The following is a 20,154-nucleotide window of genomic DNA, read 5'->3' as shown; positions in this document are numbered from 1 at the left end:
GATGAATGATTTAAATTATGCCCAATGCATTCGAGCAAACTTGCTCTCTGATTTTTTAATTTTTTTATAGGCTAATCAACCAATTATCCTAACGTTACAGATCAACTTTCATTAATGAAATTTATTGTGTGTATGTACAGTAATGTTCCATAGGCCAAACCTGATTTGATAATGGGGCCATTTCTATGCCAATATTGTTGTGATATCTTACAAATGATTAATATCCATATGTATTTATATTCAAACAGCCATTTGAATATGATATATGATTTATAAGTCAAACTCAAACCCCTGTCCAAAATGAAGGCTTAATTATGACACATCCTATGGCAGTATGAGGATCTGTTCACAGTAACACCTAGCTTTCAAAGGGAGAGTCTTCAAAATCTGTGGCATAAGTGTGATCGAACAAGCTTTAATGCAGAAGAAAATGTGCATGAATTTTAATTCAAAAGCCTCTTTTCAATTTAATTTTTTATATCTGTAGTCTGGGCAGAAAATGCTCTATCCATTGTAAGCATGAGAATCTGAATTTAATGACAAGGCGTCGGTGTACACCTCCTCAGGTGCGGGAGGTGACCAGCAAATAGGCAAGAGAGAGAACAGGTTAAGGGCAATTATGGAAAAAGCTAAGTTCCTTTCCGACACTATTTGTGACTCACCAACCGCGAATGTTGAGGTGAGAATTCACACCTTGTCATTAACATCACAAGCCAAAGGAGACTATGGGTTCTCATCTTTGAAAACAGCCTAAACTGAGTTGCCGGAGCCAGGCAGACACGGAAACTCTCAGAGACTTTACACGCAGTGCAGCCTGGGGAAAAATGAGACATATGTCTCCAGTTACGGTGCTTCTAATACACTGTCACATGGGGCACACGTAGCAGGAAAACCTCAGACAAGATCTTAAAATATGACTGCCAAGTCACAACCACTATATGAATACTTGTGTGATATTTATGAATTTTTTATATTACCTTGAACTTTCTCGCTAACTCCTTCTTTCTCTCATTATATTGTAATATTATTTATATTTTATTTTACATCTTATTCAGTGGACTGGACAAAGTCTTATTAAAAATGTCATGTCACCATGGCTTAAAGTTTAGACAGCAAGTTCAAAGCTTCTGACAACAGTGATTCTTTTACTCACCTTTTCTCACGTTTTGCATTTTAAAGAAGCGCTAAATGTCTGGCAGAAGCTTAAACTATATATGAACTCAGGTTAACACCCCCGGGTTGCCCAAGGACATGGTGAACGCCAGGTTCGTGTAAATGCACAGTGCTATGGTATGGTGATGAAAAACAGGGCTTACAACTCAAAGGTTTCCAGTTTGATTCCCTGGTGGGGGCAGATGTACCCGTGGGCAAGGCACTTAACCCACACTGCCGCTGTAAATATACAGCTGTATAAACGGATAACATGTAAAAATTACACTCGCTCCATATAAAGGCGTCTGCTGGGAGACTGTAATGTAATATATGCAAAGCCCACCCAGTGCGACAAAAGACCACCCCCATTTTTGGCTGCCCTTGTCCTTTTTCAAGTTGTGACTCATGTATAATGTGTTCAGTGATTGATAAGGAGTTGCAGAAGTTAAGTGCTTTTACAAGCACGCACACACGCACACACGCAGAAATGAAATATACTGTCATATATATATATAATGTTCAGCCCCAAAAATGTTGTAAATTTATTTAAAATATATTAATGCATAGCAGACATACTGTATAGTGCAGTGTAAACACATGTGGTTCCACTGGGTAGCAAAGTCCACGCAGCAAGCAGAGGAGAGCTGAGCTTCAGATATGGACTTATATTATTTATTTCCGGAGCAGAATAGTAGGATTCGCCTTCTATCAGGACCTCTATGAAACATTCAGTGACAATGTGTGTATGGGACTCAGCCCCAAAGTGGATCCTGTCTGCTTAAAATAAGTGTGTTTTGAGAAAATGTATTTATAATACATGCTTTTGCTTTCTCAACACCATATTTTAATGTATTGGTTCAAAAGAAATACTGACTCTGCACTTGCATTTTCCTTCTTCTTATTTTTATGAATAACTGTGGAGGCCAACACATGTATATTACATGGAAATCATTTAAATGATGGGCTGAAAGAGTGGTAGCTCTCTTGGTAACATACAGACTGAATAAGGGCTGTTTACAGTGTTGTTTGATCCGAGGGCTTGCTATATTCCTTTGAAGCCTGCAGCTGCCCCACTTGGTGGAGTCTGAGTCAGAGATGGTGTATTTGATTTTTATGACCACCCAGAGAGAATGGCTGTCTCCTCCCTCCCTCTCTCAGGGAAAAGGGGAAAGATAAATAGGTTGAGTAGGATTTGAATTATTCAGAATCTGAATAACTTGTCAGGGCTGTGTTGCAAAGCTTGTCAATACATCACCTTGAGAGGATTCCTCTGAAGTGTACATTCAGAAGAGATAGGCCCATGCTGTCATTGCTTGCACTCTTAAACCATGTTCCTGAACATTTCTTTATTCTTTTTCAGAACAGCAAACAATACCGTGTGCGTGAACGTACCCATGTAGAATTGGTGCATCCAATCTTTCAGCGGCTTATTCTTGTGACTTCTTGCTTGACAGTATGCCAAAACACAATCCTTCAGATGTTTACACTTATTTCAGTAATCTTTCACATCCCTACGTTGTATACACACTCCTGAAAAAACATTTCATGTTTCTTTTCCCACAAAAAAAAAAAAAAAAAATCAAAGCAAAGCAAACAGCTTATGCAAAGTCCTTAGGTATTTAATGGACACAATCAGGCCACACATTTGGTTTGAAAATGACTGCACATGCTTCAATCATGCACCTGTCACTCTTAATGAAATATCACATTTGCAAAGCTCAACTCCAGTTGCCTGCCATTGCCAATCAAACTTATGACGCTAAATAAATGATGGAAGAACACGCTATTCAAAGAGGATCCCTCTAAAGAGCTAAACTTCGACTTTCAACGTGACATGTTATAGCCACATCATATTTACATGGGTAAGGAAAGAGTTAAGAAAAGCACTGCATCATATTCATGAAGTTGGATTTCATTTCACTTGGATAATGGGTAGCTCGTGAATGAATATTAGACCATCAGTTTTTGAGTGTGAGGATATTTAGAAAACATTGTGTAGTTTTTGTATTGAGATTTGTTGATCTGAATTCATAGCTAGTACTAATATTGATATTCACAGTTAAATACAAGGTAGCCAGTTATTGACAAACGTGATATACCCACCAAGTGGAAATGTTACACAGTAGTCCCCCCTTATCCGCGGGGGATATGTTCCAAGACCCCCAGCGAATACCTGAAACCGCGGATGGTACCGAACCCTATATATACTATGTTTTTTCCTGTACATACCTATGATAAAGTTTAATTTATAAATTAGGCACAATAAAAGATTAACAACAATAACTAATAATACAATAGAACATTTATAACAATATACTGTAATAAAAGTTATGTCAGTTATATCAGACAGTCGATCTGATAACCGAGACTGCCTCTAAGTGTCTAACGGGCGGGTAGCATATACAGTGTGGATACACTGGACAAAGGGATGATTCACATCCCGGGCAGGACGGCGCGAGATGTCATCACGCTACTCAGAACAGCGCACAATTTAAAACTTGTGAATTGTTTATTTCTGGAATTTTTCATTTAAAAATTTCGGGTAACTGAAACCGTGGAAAGTGAAACCGCGGATAAGGGGGGACCACTGTACTACACACAGTCTGCGTAATAACTGTTTCAGCTACCTGTCATGTAGTATTAATTGTTTTCTGCCTGTATAAATGGGCCTGGAAAGTGTAATCCCCAGGTTTTATGAGCTGAGCCTACATAGAAAACAATAACCTCATGAGCAGGGCCTCAATAAACAAGCTGTTCTCAGCATCGCCGCCACGCTTTTATCTGCCACTGGTAAGAGGTGAATTTCCACTTTGGCACCTCTCAAGCTAATCTCTTTCATTGACTCCGACGTGAGGCAGGGCAAGCTGGCGCACTGGAGCTACGGTCCTTTAGCGAGAGCCCCGCTTTCCTTCGGCATATCAAAACCAGTCATGGGAAATTAAGTTAGTCCCTTTACTTCACACTGTTAGACCAAAGCTGTACTTTCCAGGATCATTCTCAACTGAGTCCTATTTTATCTTTCTATCACCTACAAATGTAAGGTGTATAAAAATAAATATATATAAATAAACAAATAAATTTGTTTTTTTCATATATTTCATCATTATACCAGTATTCCAGTGTCATGTGTTTTGACACAGGTGCAAGCGCCAGAAGTACAACTACACAAGCTGTTACAAATTCACTCCTAAAGTTACCACAATACTAATACACTGGGCTAAAGTCAAGTTAATGTAAAGTGCTTCTTAAATCAAACAGTCTAACAGTCCTTGCTATCCAGGAGGGATTTGGCTCAATTTCAGTTCACTATATCTAAGGATACTTACGGTATTGCAGTCATCATAATTCATGAGTCACACTCAAAATATTAGCATACCCAAACTGCTTTCTTAAATATGTATAAATGTCAGGGGGAAATGACAACAGATAGCAAATATCCACTGAGGTTTCTGAATTCAGAAAATCCCGCAGTTGTTGCTCTCACAGAAACTGTTCTCTCATTAATTAGTTATCACATCATATGTCAATGTTCTAATTCCCTTTAATTTTATTTCCTGCTCATGGGAAAGGAATGGAAAACATAGATTTTTTTTTCAATTTAATAAAATATGATTAAAAAGGGTTTCATTTGTAGGGGGTCGGGGGGGGGGGGGAGGGAGGAGGAGGGATGTGAAATCTGAACACCTCTCGAACAAACACAAGACAATGGTTGTTATCAGGCATTCAGGGAGCTGTAGGCAGTAGGGTCAAGTTTTTTGATTAAATTCCAGCAGTGCTGTAAAAACGATTGATTGGCTGAAAGACAGAGGGGTTGGAGGTTGACTCTTTCGGCGGCTGAGATCTTAAAAAGAGAGAAACTCAATCCTGCGGAGCTGAGATTAGGCAGGCCCGGTGATGAATGAGCGGAGCGAGCGCCTTGGCAGAGTTACCCACTGCCGGGCGGGAAGGCCTGGCCCGAGCGATATGGCCCTCCCGACCTACCGGCACGGTCAGCGGTCCTGGCTGGAGATCCAGCCCTCCGACAGCTCGCTGTATCATCCGGGGAAATGGACCGGAACACATTCACCGTCACAGTAAAAACCTAACTTACGACAAACACAGTCATAATTACAGAAATTAAGCCGAAACGAGATGTTCCGGCAACTAGATTTAAGAGGCTTTTAACCATGGTGTGGAAATACCGACAGAACCTCGCTGCACCTAATGCATGACCCGTTTATTACATTAGCGGTACTACCCCCCTCACACACGTAGCACAGCCTTTTCTGACTTTTTCCTCTGAATAACAGCTCATACATGACCCCAGGCTAAGTGTGAACTAAGTGAACTAAGTGTATAGCACCTACCTTAATTCACATTCACATCTTAATGGACAGCATATTGGTGTTTTGCATAACCATATTATATTGCATGCGACATTTTTCTACATCAAAATGTTATGTATTTTTACTCTGCTTCACGTAGCTTTTGTTTGAAGATTTCTAGTTCTACATCACGTAATGTTATGCAAATTTCTGGAAGGAGTCTCAGGCAGGGGGATAAGGTGGAAGTTCCTTCCATGTATCACTTTGTAAATCCCCTAGTTAAGCATCGCTACCTTATGCCAAACACCATTTTAGCATACCACAGCTATGCACATGACGCTGCATAACTTATTCATGCCACCGGGTTTATGGTGTTGATAATGTGCTGACCTTTCACAGCACACCAGCACTCCCTCATGATCCTGATATTAATATAATCATTTCTGTTATGAATGCAACGCTGATCTTCCCTTCTGCTTTCATGCCGCACCTGACTCTACAGCATGGCCAAATGTTACATAAGCCATCACTTTAAGTCACTTACAGAGGTTTCTATGGCCATTTGGTGGAGACATGGAAGAACTATATAGACCTATATAAGTATAAGTATAGCATAGTCTGTAACACTGCTGTGACTGACATTCAGATACACATAGAATGATGCCATCATCATTCCAGTAACAGACAGACAGACAGACAGACAGACAGACAGACACACACATGCATGCTCTTCAGTATATTGACGGGACATGGTTTGAGTACCTAAATGGAGACTATACTGCATTTGATGCACTTTTTTATACATTTTCTCAGGATACGTGGGGAAGGTATGCCTATTACCTCCTTGCTTATGATATGCAGGAGGGATCAAGTGAAGTGCATATCTGAGGGTGACGTGGCTGTATGGCTGATCTCACTGAGTCCTTCCAGAACCTTGAAGACCAAGCAATTTCACAAAAATAATTTTTCCTCTGAAATCTCTTTTTTTTAAATAAGGAGGACTGCACTCACCCTCCCAGTGCTATTAATCCAAGAGAAATAGGACGCCATCAGGAAACATATGGTCACACCCAGTTGTGTCAACCAATTATAATAATATTTAATAACAGCATACTCAAGAGAGAGCATGACCAAAAACTTTATGGGTTTGCACCCGCTGTTGCAGGATTAGTTGCTAGGTGGAGCACTGCTGATTTCACCCCTATAAAAGATGACCTGAATGTCTTCTGAATTACTTTAATTTATGGGATTTCATACACTTGCTTCAGTCTCCTTGTAAGTCTTTCCTAAATTTTTATATATAAACCACATTACATGCATTAACCCATGGAAAGTTGTGCGCCTCTGTTAATGCTAAGCACATTCAGACATTGGCCACTTTAAGTCTTATGGGAGAGATGCATGTTGCTTGGGGTGGAGTTTTCCCAAAATGAGCACGGGGTCCTTGAGGGTGTGAGGATGAGTCTCCTTTCCTGAGATATCTCTGACTTCTGAAGTCTGTTTTCTCTCTGCAACCCCTCCATGCAAGAAAAGACTGAATAAGTCATGCACCGCAGTGGCCATCATGTGTAAACAACAACATTGTTGGTAACCAGACAGAGTCCAGTGATAGTAAACATACACTGACATATCTGACATATACTGCATATTATATCTGAATAAGCTCACTCCATTTGATAACCCTGCATAATTAGTCTTTCTATGAAATGTTTACTTGCTTTAAACATGGCATAATATTCTCTCATTTGAAACTTGGAAACACAGATGGCAACACAGTCATTAATGAGTGTTCAACTCTGCCGGCATGATAAGCTGCCTGAATGTGCTGATCGGTCATACATGCATGCACAGACTTACAGGTAACTACCAAAATAAGGGACACTCAAGTACCTGAAGGATACAAAGTATATTAAAAGCAGGTACATTAAAAGCTTCAACATGGGTGTGGTCCTCGTGGTCTGAAGGATGAACTAAATAACTAGTTCAGACCACAGAAAACCCCCTATCCATCAACATCTGTGTGCTTCCACCAGTGGTGGGATGCTACGACACACAGATGCCTTCACAAAATGCTCAATTTTAAATTTAAAACCTCATGTCAAAAAAAATTCAACAATATGTTCAAATATTGCAATTGTTATGGCTGGTTTGCTTTCGTTGTATTATTGAGCTAATGTTACCTTATGAATAATGTGAGAAAAGAAGACTTTCTACTACGCAGAAGACTTTTCATTTTTTTAAAGTAAAATATTTTTACTGACTTTTTTTAATTTATACCATTTCATGCAGAAGTATCAAAAAGCCTCATCTCGCTCCAGTACTGACATAATTTCTTGGAAGTATCTGCTCAGCTTTCATCCTTAAAGTGTCTTGTAACTGTGATCTGCAATGAGGGCTAATAACTCTGCGAGAAAATCTATCCGCCACCAGGCTCTGGGCGGGAAGACATGGTTTTCCAGGGCATTTTACAATCATTCACACTGCACAACTTTGTACCGCACATTTTAAGAGATACATGGCTGCATTAGTTAAGTCTGAATCTCAAAAACTGCAAGTGAGATGTGAATCTTAATTCTTAAAATTCTGAATTTTTAATCCATACATAAGATACAAAGCTTTTTTTCAAACCCAGCCTAAAGACTGACTTCAGCATGATAATTTTGCGTGACCATTGCTTATAAGGAAATTACATTGCAAATACAGTCAATACTGAAATAAACTGCCCCAAATCAATGTCTGTCTGGCATTACCCACTGTTCAATAAAATGAATTTCAGAAGCAATCAGAGGGTGTCTGAATAACAAAAAGACACAGCATTTTTTCACATTGTCATTACAGCATCCCTACAGATAATTATTAAAGGTCAACACATTATGAGCTGAGGTGATAGCTGTCACAGGCCCTTCCTAAATCTTCAGGACTGGAGAATTGGAGATGCAGAATATTGACGGCAGATCTATGCAGGTGAACAAAAATTAAACCCAATTACAATCAAACATTACAATGGTTTAGTGACTCCATTTCAAAAATGAATATGCTTAAGTCTTTTTCTTGGCACAAACTAATTGCTTTGCAAACTAAATTTGTGTTTGAACAGAGTTCAGCTTTTTCATATTCTTAATGCAATTTTGTTGGGAAATTACAGGAAATGTCACACTCTGACAGACTGTTGATTGATTTATGCAGAGAAACTGAAAGAAGTGGAAATAAAATCAATTCTGCAAACGCTGTTGTAAAGTCAGACCTTCATTTCATTCCTCTCTGAAACATTTCAGTGATGCAGACTTGATATTATTTATAGCACAAAATAATAGTCTAATATGACAAAATATGAAGGAAGAAACATTTAGATTCCCCAGAAACACAAAACTACATTCAGATGCAAATCAATGACAGGAATAGATTTCATCTGCACGGAAGAGGGTGTCCACATTCATTCTCACGCTGAATGATTACCATTATTCTAATAAAACGGGGTATCAAATTTGTTCATGCTTTCATTCAAAGGCAATTGTGCAATTTAATGCAATCGCTTTCAAGCCATCCTAATTTCGCCTCAAACAACAACCTAAAGGACGAGCACGACGGAGCTCGGCATCTGAGAATTTCCCCCTCGTAATGAGGAAAAAAAAAGCTAAATAAAAGCGGTTAATGTGAGCGTTGCGTGGATTACCTCCGAGGCCCGACCGACGCCGTGCAGCACTGATTTTGTGTATGGAGATTGGAAATGTGGGGAAAAAAAAGAAAATAAACATCAACACTGGACCCAAAGCAATTACATCCAATGGACCCCGTAACAAGCCAATAATCTGGCTGTTATTACTGCCCTGCCTATCCATGGACAGATCTGTGGAAGAGATGATTAGAATGGAACGACAGTGAGTGGAGGGGTGGGGGGTGGGGGGTGGGGGGGCATGAGGAGAAATACATAAATAATAGAGCCGTTTCCTCTGTTTGGAGCCCGGGAGATAAGCCACAGCTGTTACATTATCGAGATAAGGATGTACACTTCGGCAAACAACAGCTCTCAGTGTAACTCCTTGGTGTGAAACAGGTGTGCTTAACAGAGATGACTGCAAAAACAGATGGGACAATGTACCTGTTATTTGTTCAGGTGCATCCTTTGGAGTTTGGGAGTCAAAAATGAACAAAAAAACAGCAAAAGTATTATTATTATAAGGTTTTATTAATATATTCATTTCTACATGTGTATCTCTGTCAAACATACTGTATGTACACAGTATGTGTGCATTTTAGCTCAGAGGCTAATATTCATCTGGGCAGGTCAGAACAATGACAATATAAATACATTTTACAGTACAGTTTTCAGTACTTTGTATTGACATACATGGCTACAAGTGTGACTCCCAAAACCAAGACTGTAGTAAGCTAACTGTAAACCAGAGTAATCTTACTGCATAGTAATCTGTTACTTTTAATTTTTTTTTTCATTTTTAAAGAAACAGCTACACACTAACTCTTCCTTTTTTATTTAATACAAATTCAACTATAAATTCCAACTAACACCTCAGACTTAGTTAATAAAATTTAAATAATTTCTTTTTATATGAATATAATAAGAATGTTCCAGTTCCAGTTCCAGTCCAAAAAATGCACATTGTTATCAATCCATATGATATTGCAACTCCACTGAAGTGACCTCATTAAATTTTACACTAGATGTGAAAGTTTTCATAAGTAGATTCATTGCTTCATAACGCTTTATGTAGCTCAAACGTGACATCACGCATGCCATTTGAACTGAGGTGATCCTTATCAAAATTCCAGCAGACATACTTATAAATCATTTATAAAGGTGTTATGCTGTGGTAATGACATCCTATATATCCTATATATGCTTCATGAAGGCTTCAGACATATCTAGACCTACCCTACTAACTTTACAAAGCACTAAACTGTAAAAAATTATACATTATGGATCTCATTCAGTCAAACTCTGTAGCGGTTGACATCATGAACTACAGTCTTTGATACAGTCTGCAACATCCCGCAACTACACATTGCACTAAAACATCATCAACCATATTCTTAGATGCTCGTAACTCCCATTAAATGCAAGAACTATGTGAATGATGCATTGCCAGCTCAAGTATTACCTCAATGGCCTATCATTAATTTCAGTTGAAGTCTCATTAATGCCATTTTGTGAAACTTGGACGACTCCATCTCCACTTGGCTGCCCTTTTCTTGATTAATAGCTTTGATAAATAAAACCAGTTTATAGCATTGGACCCCTTATTAAGTGCAATGATTTAACTTCCTTTACTGCATGATGCCATCTGTCTTTTTAAAAGCTGAGGCAGTCAATTGCTGTACTCCTTACTGAATCATTACTGCACGTATGCTATAGTACATATATTTTCCAACACTTGTGTGGGTGCTGTATGTTTGATCTGTTTTCCTCCAACAGTAATTGCCCTGTGTTCGTACTGTTCTAATCAGTGTCTAAGAAATATCCAAACCTCTGTAGTCGGTGTTTAAGAAGTATCTGCACTGCTGCATCTAAGGTCGTCCAATCATGGTCACATCCTCAGTATTCTTGACCTATAGAGGCTGTAAACCGTGGTTGCCATGGAAATATCCCTGGGTAACGGATAAATGAACAAACAGAAAGCAGAATCTTACTGCCTGGCTCACCTTTACGTTGCTTACAATGTAATCTGTGTGCTAACAGACCGATGTATGAGGCCTATGGAAATCAGATATTGCAGAACATGACGTTAACAATGCAATGAGAAAAAAGAGGCAAAACTGAAGCAGCAATACCAAATGGGTATAGCCAGTTTGGTGTAAGCTTTTGTGTTGTGTTTTGCTCTCCTCATTTGAATTACTTTTTGCAGGTTGGTACACCTGTCAGTCATTGCACTGGTGCTAGCAGAGACAACACCCACTTCCCCATATAAATCTCCCTCTGTCTCTACTGAAAATCAATAAATCATACTTAAAAAGAAAAAGGGAGCGGAGAGAACTCGAACACTGTGCAAAGCTCCTCCAGCAACAGCTGCCATATTGGGTTTGGAAAGTTTGCACAGGAGCGCTCCGTTAATTGCCTTGGCTGGAAGCTCATCCCGGTTTTGTGTGATTGATATAAAAATACCCCCTCTCACTAAAAAGCCACACACTCTTCACTGCAGTCTTTGCCACATACTGCGGGGCTTTGAGTGGCAGCTTCTCTTCTACTAGCTCGATCGATCCCTCCAGCAACAAAGAGTAACAAGGACTTTGCTCCCTGATGTAAAGCGAGTCTGGCACCAGCAGCCAGGGACTCGGGGAGGGTGGCTCCCCCATACTCTCAGGGGCAGATTCACGGAGGACTGATCCACTTATCAAAGGATAAATGGGCTGGAATCGGCAAAGGCTGGACAACGAGAGCTCAGGAAAAAACAACACAAAGACCCATATAAAACAATACAGTTCTCAATGGTCACAGAGAAAGAAATGCAGGAGCGGGTCTGGGATGGATGCGAACACTGCTACAGGAGTTCATGCTTTGTATGTTTTATTTGTTTCGCTCCATAAATTGTTTTAAAAACTTACAAACATTTATGAATGATTGTTCGAAGGCAGAAGGTCTAATTGTAATTTCCATGTTCTCTCTATACACACATATATACCCACATATATATTCAAAGCATGCTTAATACATTTGTGAATTTTAATCTGTCAAGCCTGCAATTATGGAAACAATGTCAGGAAAACAACACAAAGCAATTAAACAAACAACCCAAAAAACCTGTTCAACTTATTATATATATATGTATAATAAAAAAAACGCTCTGCTCCATTTGATTGGAGGAGACTGATGTATGCCTCACACTGTATGCTGTAATTCAAAGCATGGCTCGGCACTCAAAGGCAATGCGCGTTTTCCACTCGAACAAAAATACTCTTAACCATCTGCGCATCCCAGAAGCACTTGGGAATGTCTCCGCTGAGCCTGTGTTTATTTGCACTCTCACCACAGCTGCTGCATCGCGCTGAACGTACAGGATCCACCCCCCAACACATGATGAATGAACTCCCATTAAGGGAAAGGGACTGGGTAACAGGTTTACATAGCATAATCAATGTCTTTATTTTACCTTTGTGATCCTGGGACTGGCGGAGACAAGAGAAGAGGCCAGAGGTGCGTTGTTTTACACCGAAGCGTCGCCGTACCTGTACAGCGCTACCTTCAAACCCTCAAGATGCCCGCTCCCAGTGGTCACCGAAGTTATACACAACAACCGGCATTTACCTCCGAGACTTAAGGTTCACGCTCTATATTGTGTGGACGTCTTTCATTTCACGAGCTCAAGCCTTGAGGGTGAACTTTAACTCTCACACAATACAGTACTCCCTTTACAACAGGAGAATGGAAACAAGAGGGGGGGGGGCGGGGGGTGGGGTGTCAGACAGATTTTTTCAGTGTAGCGCACAGAAAAGACCGCTCTTTGAAAAACAGCAGAAATATCAGTCGCCGCTCACATTTTCAACATGGGATGCCACTGTATATAAACATTTGCAGGGTCCTTGGAGAAACAAGAAATGCAGCATCCAAAAAAAAGAGAATAGACTACTTCACATTGAACAATCTTAACTCTTCTTCCATGCATTTAAACAATGTTTGAAATGTACAAAAACTTCTGAAAAGTCACATAGGGTGGTATTCACACACATTACAGTGTTTTTTGGAGAAAAAGGGACAGTCACCCTTCAGCGTGGTGACATATCTCATCGCAGTTGTACCCTTACCATAACATTGTCCTTTTTTGTACTGTAGACTCAATGGGGGATTTCCTAAGTCTAAAAAAAATGTGGTAGAAAACATGCAACTTACAATATGCTGCATAATGTGATGGTGATGAAACCACCTTGTCTCTGTCTTATTTGTTTATGAAGAACTGGAACCTGATAAAAGATCTCTCATCCCTTCTTATACTGTACATCAAAAACTGGTGGTTACAAGCTTAACAAGAAAGCCCATCCATACATTGGCATTTCAAAAGTTAAATCACTGTGTGTGTGTGTGTGTCTATGCATATAACAGTTGTGTGATATCTTCAAACAAACATAATGTAGCTTGTAATCATTTGGGAACATAGCACAGTAAATACTAAATACCAAAAAACATATCCAGAGGGTTTACTTTTCTTGGTACATTTTCACCAGTGCAGACACCAAGCTTCTTGTTCCTCTTATTTCTCTGTCCCTGTGAAATGTCTTTGTCAGCTCCATGGAAGTGAAAGCCCTTGACAGCCAATCCCCAGCACTGTCTTCCTCAGCCTAGGAGAATGTCCTGCTACAATTGAGACTGTCCCACTTAGCCTGACATTGGTAATATCGACCGTGCTTGTCATACAGCTGGCCCACCCCAAAAGACAGAGCATCCTTGAGCTTCCCCACCCGCTTCAGTGAACTCCCCCACCCCGGCCCATCTTGGTACTAAGTGTACTAATAAAAAGAAAAGAAAATGATTCTTCCATGAGGGATCTGACCAGCCCTACAGCCAAAACCCAGACCACCATAGATACTGCCCAAGAAATCCACAGATCCACTGGCACCTGCTGGGGAGGATGGGGAAGGCTTCCAATGTCTGGTTGACATTTCATTGCATTTATTTATTTATTGGAAGCTGACAGTCCAGTGAGGCGTATTTAGCCTTTTCTTTGCAGAAGAAGAAAAAAAGACCAAATTCTGGTTGCCCTTTTGTAGGGTTCCTGAATAACATTCCGTTTAAAAAGAACAGTGTCATCCTTCAAATAGCAAATCTCCATCAGTCCATGAATACAGACAGCTAAAAGTCAGTATCTCACTACAAAGAGGTGTTGCATGATGTCAAACTTGTACTTTTTTTTTGAAAAGAGATATGTGTCTTTTATTTACTAGAGCTTGCTACTTCTTAAAAGTGAGCCTTCAGCAGGCTTGTCAGATTAGGATGTGTTTCAAAATGGCACGTTTCCCTGTCAAACCTCATTCTGGGTTTTTCAAGCATCTGCTCCTGGCTTATCTCAGGAGCCCTCCGCCATAATCTGTGACAGCAGAATGAGTGGTTGATACACTGTTGGGACCTCACGTGGGTGAAGGTTACTAGTGTGTGCTAAAGTATTAGCTATAAATGAGTATGTGGACACTCTGAGGTATTGTTCCATAGCACTGTGTCTAAACCCCCCTCACCATAGGGCTGTGTATACTGGCCATTCTGTCATTATTTTCAGTATAAATTTCATTTATGCTGTGCAATCTGACACTCATTAAAAAAAAGTTTCCATACAAGGAAGCAGCGTGAACTGACAGCTGTCATACACGGCATCAGCAGTTCCTCAGCCTCACTGCAGAATCCTCTCCCTCCCCGTCCCTGCCGTTTAATCTGTAAAGACCAGGGTCTCACTTTACATATTTAGCTATGACTCCCGAGCGTTATGTTACTGCTCCACCATCTGTCTGAAGAACTCTTCACAAAGGATCAAACCACCTTCCGTCCCAAGAGCTCGTTACTGAGATCACTGCTGTGAGTCATTCTGGGACTTTGGACCCTTTTGGTAGCCTACATTTAATGACTTAAATTTAGCTGACTCAGCAATTTTTTTTCCCTCTGTTTCAGCATTATGTTCCTCTAGCATTTAGGGTGTTACACCTGATTTTTACCTGCACTGCAGTTTGCCTTTTGACTGTAATTAACTTTTAATGCACACACACACACACGACAGCAGAATTTTTTTCAATGCAATTTCTATCATTTGTACATGTTATTGTTTACATTTCAAATAACCACAGAGCCCATATGCCAATATTGTAGCTCATTAAAGACTGTGCTGGCCTGTGCTATTTTACCTTTATATATTATTAGCCTTCTTCTTTTGGATTCCTGTATCTGATAAGCCAGCCTGTTGGTTGGGAAATAATAATCTCTCAATTAGCAGAAGCTATAACTGAGAAGTCCCAAGAATACCCCTTCAGGAATTGAAAAAACACTACCTAAAATGTACCTCTCAAATCTCCATGTGTACACTTCATAGCCAAGTTATAATCCACTTTTTTGAATGTATGGTTGAGGCAAAACTTGAAAAGGTTCAGCTCACTGAAGCCCATATTATACACACAGAGTAAGAACAGATCACAGACTCTCCCAACCTCTAGAGTATTTCAAAAAGCAGAGTCTGCTATTTGAATATGAAGATATAGGAAGAAAAACCTCTCATTCCATTTATATAGCAGCAGTGCTGTGTAGCGGTAAGGAGCAGGGCTGTTGTTGCTGGTTTGATTCCCAGGTGCACTGCTACTGTACCCTTGGGCAAGGCACAGAACTACTTCTCTCAGTAAATAACCAGCTGTATGAATGGATAGCAGGGGAAAATTGCAAGCTATATAAGTCACTCCGGATAACAGCATCTCCTAAGCTAGTTGAATATCATAGTGCAAATATTCAATATTTACACACATTAAAAAACATCTGAAAAAAACATGTTTGCCTCAAACTATGTTCCATTTACTGTAGGTAAGAGTGAAAGGGCCCAAAGCATGTTTATTTGGCTAACATTAAAACTGTCCGAAGTAGTTAGGATATACATCTCACAACCCCTGAAAGAACTATACAACTGATCTGCACTGATTGTATGCTTAATAGTGTGAACAAACAGACTGAGATACTATGCACAATGTCAAAATCATATTCAGACATTACTGTAGTGAAGGGGATATCCAAAATATGAAATACATGTTTCCTCATGCAAAGATGACATTTTGTTTGACATTAGACATTAACAGTACATTATGATTTCTGATGGGATTATCACCAGGAATCATGTTCGACAATTTTGGATTTCAAATTTGAGCAAGAATGCATTATTACATTTCATTACTGGCATTTAGCAGTCGACGCTCTTATCCAGAGAGACTTACACAGGTTACAGGTATTTACAATGTTATCCATTTGGGCCGTTTGTCACAACATTCGCAAATCACCTCTGTAGTAACATATATATTGTTACCTTTGTGTTTTCTGGAAAACAATGTATAATGTGTGAACATCTGACATATCATCTGATGCTACTAATATTCATTATATTGCAGTATAACAGCATAACAAAAAAAAGAGTAGTTATCTACTTTTAAGGTTACTGCACATTGAAGCGTGTACACATGTTACAATTTCATCCCTGATTTACCCCTTTTAATGACTCTCTCAAGTTTTAATTGCCCTTTCACCATGATTGTTAGAGAATCTGTATGTGCTCAGTAATATCACACCTTGGCTCAACAGCAATAATCAATCATCCATGAATCTTACAAGTCGCAAATCAATATCCAGCAGCCTTGATATTTTTGCTAATTCCTGTGTTGTGAGAGACTGTTTACAGTCAGTGAAAAATCACCAGACACAATAATGTGACATGCTAAAAAAGCCTTTTTCTGAAAGCTATTTGTGTTCCCGGTAGAACTGTAGCAAAAAGCTGCTGAGAACCCTGGAATATGAGAGATAACATGCAAAAGAGGGAGTGCCAAGTTGAAAAAAAAATACATGCACAGGCAATGCATCAATTTTATTAAAGTGACACTTAACTGCAAAATAAATAAAGGCTAAATTCATTTATAGCTTAGCAGGGCACAATTTAGCAGGGCTCAAAATGACAAACACCACACCTTCTCTGGGGTAGAGAACGTTCCTGCTAATTCCTGCCACTTTATTTTTACCCTCTCTGCCGTTAGGAGCTACAGGCCAGGTTTCAGTTGCTGATGTTGTGGAGTTCGGAGGCTGAAACACACAATGCTTTGATTCTGCCCAATCCCCATTATAATATGTGTTGGGTAAACTCGGTCTTCACTCACAAACATGTGTACATGCTTGAATAGTGATCTTTTAGGCTTGACATATGTTAAAGTGTGTATCTATGATGAACAGGATGGAGTGTGTATGTTCTGTGACTTCAACAGGCCAATAATCTAATATCTAAAGAGGCTGGTTCATCCTTTGATGTACAGTGCAACTCATACAGTCGCTGCTAATAGGACACCTCAGGGGTCAGAATGTCCTACAGACTCCTCTGAAGGTTATGTTGGAAGCAATAGGCAAGAAAAGAGATGCTTTCATCTTTATTGTTTTTTTAATGTGAATTCATATTCAGTCTAGGGAAAAGCAGTCTCTGTTTTTCAGTTCCAACCATCAAATAATTTTATTTTCTCCCACAGCGTCTCTCAGATTTCTGTATATGCTGCCATATTAAAATTCCCCCTTTTTTATCATATTCCTGGAATCTCATCGTGTACGACCCGACTGAACCCTGTTTCCAACACTCGTTTCACTACACATCAAGTCAATGAAATTTACATTTTTGATTGACGACCGATTGCCAAAAAAAACCGCCAATTATTCTTGCGCATCACTGTCATTTTCGCAAAGCGGTGTTCAAATCCCCCTGCCTCAACTCTGCTCAGTAACAGGTCACCATAGTTATCCCATTCCCTGACATCTATCAGCATAGGGAGTCCCCTGGTCCCATGCCTATCTCTTTCCTGATGTGTTTAAAAAAAACCCTGCGGAAAACTACAACAAATCACATTCTGTCCATCTTCATTCTGACCAAGTCAACGTCCGGGCATTTCCAGTATAATTACAGAGTGGCTTTGATTGCTTACTGCCAATCAATTATTCTAATTTAATTTCTTAGCCGAGCAGGTCCGGGAGTGATTACTGATTTATTGGCTGTCTGTCTGGAGACACTGTTTGGGGTTTTGTCTGAGTGGCAGAAGCAGACAAAGGTTGAACCCCCAGAGTCGCCAGAGCCTGTCAAACAGAAAAAAACACGAGAACAGTCCCACCACGTGCTTTTGTGCTGAAGTGTGAATGTTTGAACCAAACCTTGGCAGCACTTCTGAGAGCTTATAATATGAATGTATACATGTTCAAATTTGGACAAAAGGCAGTAATGGAGGTTAGGGTATTCTCTGAAATGGAATAGCTTCAGTCAAACGAAATTTATGTATGGTATAAGATGTAGTAACTACGTTTTGCCACCACACAGCAATAATTAGAAATAAACATGTTATTCTCCCTTCAGTCTAAAAGCAGTACATGAACACATAAAGCAGCTCATACAAACTGCCATCCGCTTCATTTAATTGAAACTGAAAGGGGAAAAGCAGGAGATTGTAGGAATTTAAGAAATGCACTGAACATGCTGTCTTTACGGCTGTGTGTGTGGTAATTTGCCTTAATTGACAGTTCAGATTTTTAAAAACCACACATGTAACTAGATAAATTATTACAATGCAGAGTAAATCACAGAGTGAGGGTTCAAATCAAAGTTGTTTAGTGAGTATTTGAAGAGTGAGCAGCTATGGCGGTCGTTGATGAAGCAGGTGAGTGCCACATGAGTGTAAAACTGTTAGCTTTTGACGAATGGAAGAGAACAGTGCTAAATCAGCTTTCACCCCAGACAATATAAAAAATAAATAGGAATAAAACATTTTTTTTTAATATATCTGCAGTGCCTGCCCGCACATTGGAGCAGGGGATTTCCTCAGAGCTGATGCTGAGCATGAGATGTCATCATTTTTTCAACTGTGTAATTATGTGGTTCAATCTCATGTTCCACCGCAGCTTCAATTTCCCCACTGAAATAAATGAAGTACTGGCAAGTGCATGACTGTTGAAGCAAGAACTGAACTGATAGAATATCTTTGCCCCTGCTCTCTTTGTCTCTGATATTCCTTTTTACACAGCTTCCATTTTAACTCAACGAGCTAAAACCAAAGTCTTTCTTTTGGAAACCCTTCCAATTTGATGAAAATAATAAGTATTGAGAGTATGATTATCAGCCGGTTAGATAGATTTTCTTCTGTTAAAAACAAAGCTGTGACAGGCATGTCACACAGCATCATCTTTTGACTTTAAAATATGAATCTAATTTTTCATAATAGCACTACAGCTAAAAGTACCACTCATCATAATAATAATCAATTCCAAAATTTTACAGTAAGGTACCACAGCCGTTACATTGCACTGGTATTAGTTCAGCACTCGAGCCCATTTAAAACTGTACTGTTACCATCTGTCGGCACTATCTGTGACAGAGGCGGTTTTCAAGGTAGACTGTGACACAGTCCCTGCCCAGAGGATCAAAAGGTTAAACGTACAGCTCAAATGCACGGCGAAGCGGTTAACCTTCACCCAGGTAGAGCTCATCTTTCAGCCAATCCCAGACAACAGGGCTGTATCAGGATCAGTGTTCCAGGTTTTAGTGCCACTCTGCCCGCATGAATTTGCCTCAGATCCCTAATCGCGCCGAATCCGCCGGGGGTTTCTGTAACAGACACTAAAGCCGCATTGGATCAACGCGGGCAGCATATATTCGCAGCAATTTCTGCTCGGCTCAGTAAACACTTGAAGTCGGCGGCTTGATTTCCTTGCCTGTTTTTCTGCCTTCATTTTTATTTCATTTTTTTGGGCCTTGAGGAGGAGGGCCACCCGCAGTGTTCAAAGCACACCATCCCTCAGGTTGAAAAAGCACTGTAGAACAGTACATTTGCATTGTCCAGAAGCAGCCTTGAGATAAGCAAAAATACTACCAGGTTAATGAATCTCATGATGAAGAAACCAGCCCATTTACAAGTAAATTTGCAAACACTTCCTCCAATAATAACTATAATAATAAATTCTTAAACACAAAGTTTTCTCAAAATGCATTCTTAAATTATA

The 20,154-nt window shown here is 39.7% G+C and overlaps 1 protein-coding gene across 2 annotated transcripts in view; it reads right to left on the bottom strand.

Moving 5' to 3' along the window:
* LOC118783426 (opioid-binding protein/cell adhesion molecule homolog) overlaps nucleotides 1-20,154 on the bottom strand; it is a 320,351-nt gene that overhangs the window by 7,126 nt on the left and 293,071 nt on the right. The gene's annotated exons all lie outside the window — the stretch shown is intronic.

The sequence above is a fragment of the Megalops cyprinoides genome, chromosome 9, assembly GCF_013368585.1.
Source record: "Megalops cyprinoides isolate fMegCyp1 chromosome 9, fMegCyp1.pri, whole genome shotgun sequence".
Taxonomy (NCBI): Eukaryota; Metazoa; Chordata; class Actinopteri; order Elopiformes; family Megalopidae; genus Megalops; species Megalops cyprinoides.
The sequence above is the reverse complement of the archived record's forward strand: the minus strand, read 5'-3'. Positions and strand labels throughout refer to the sequence as shown.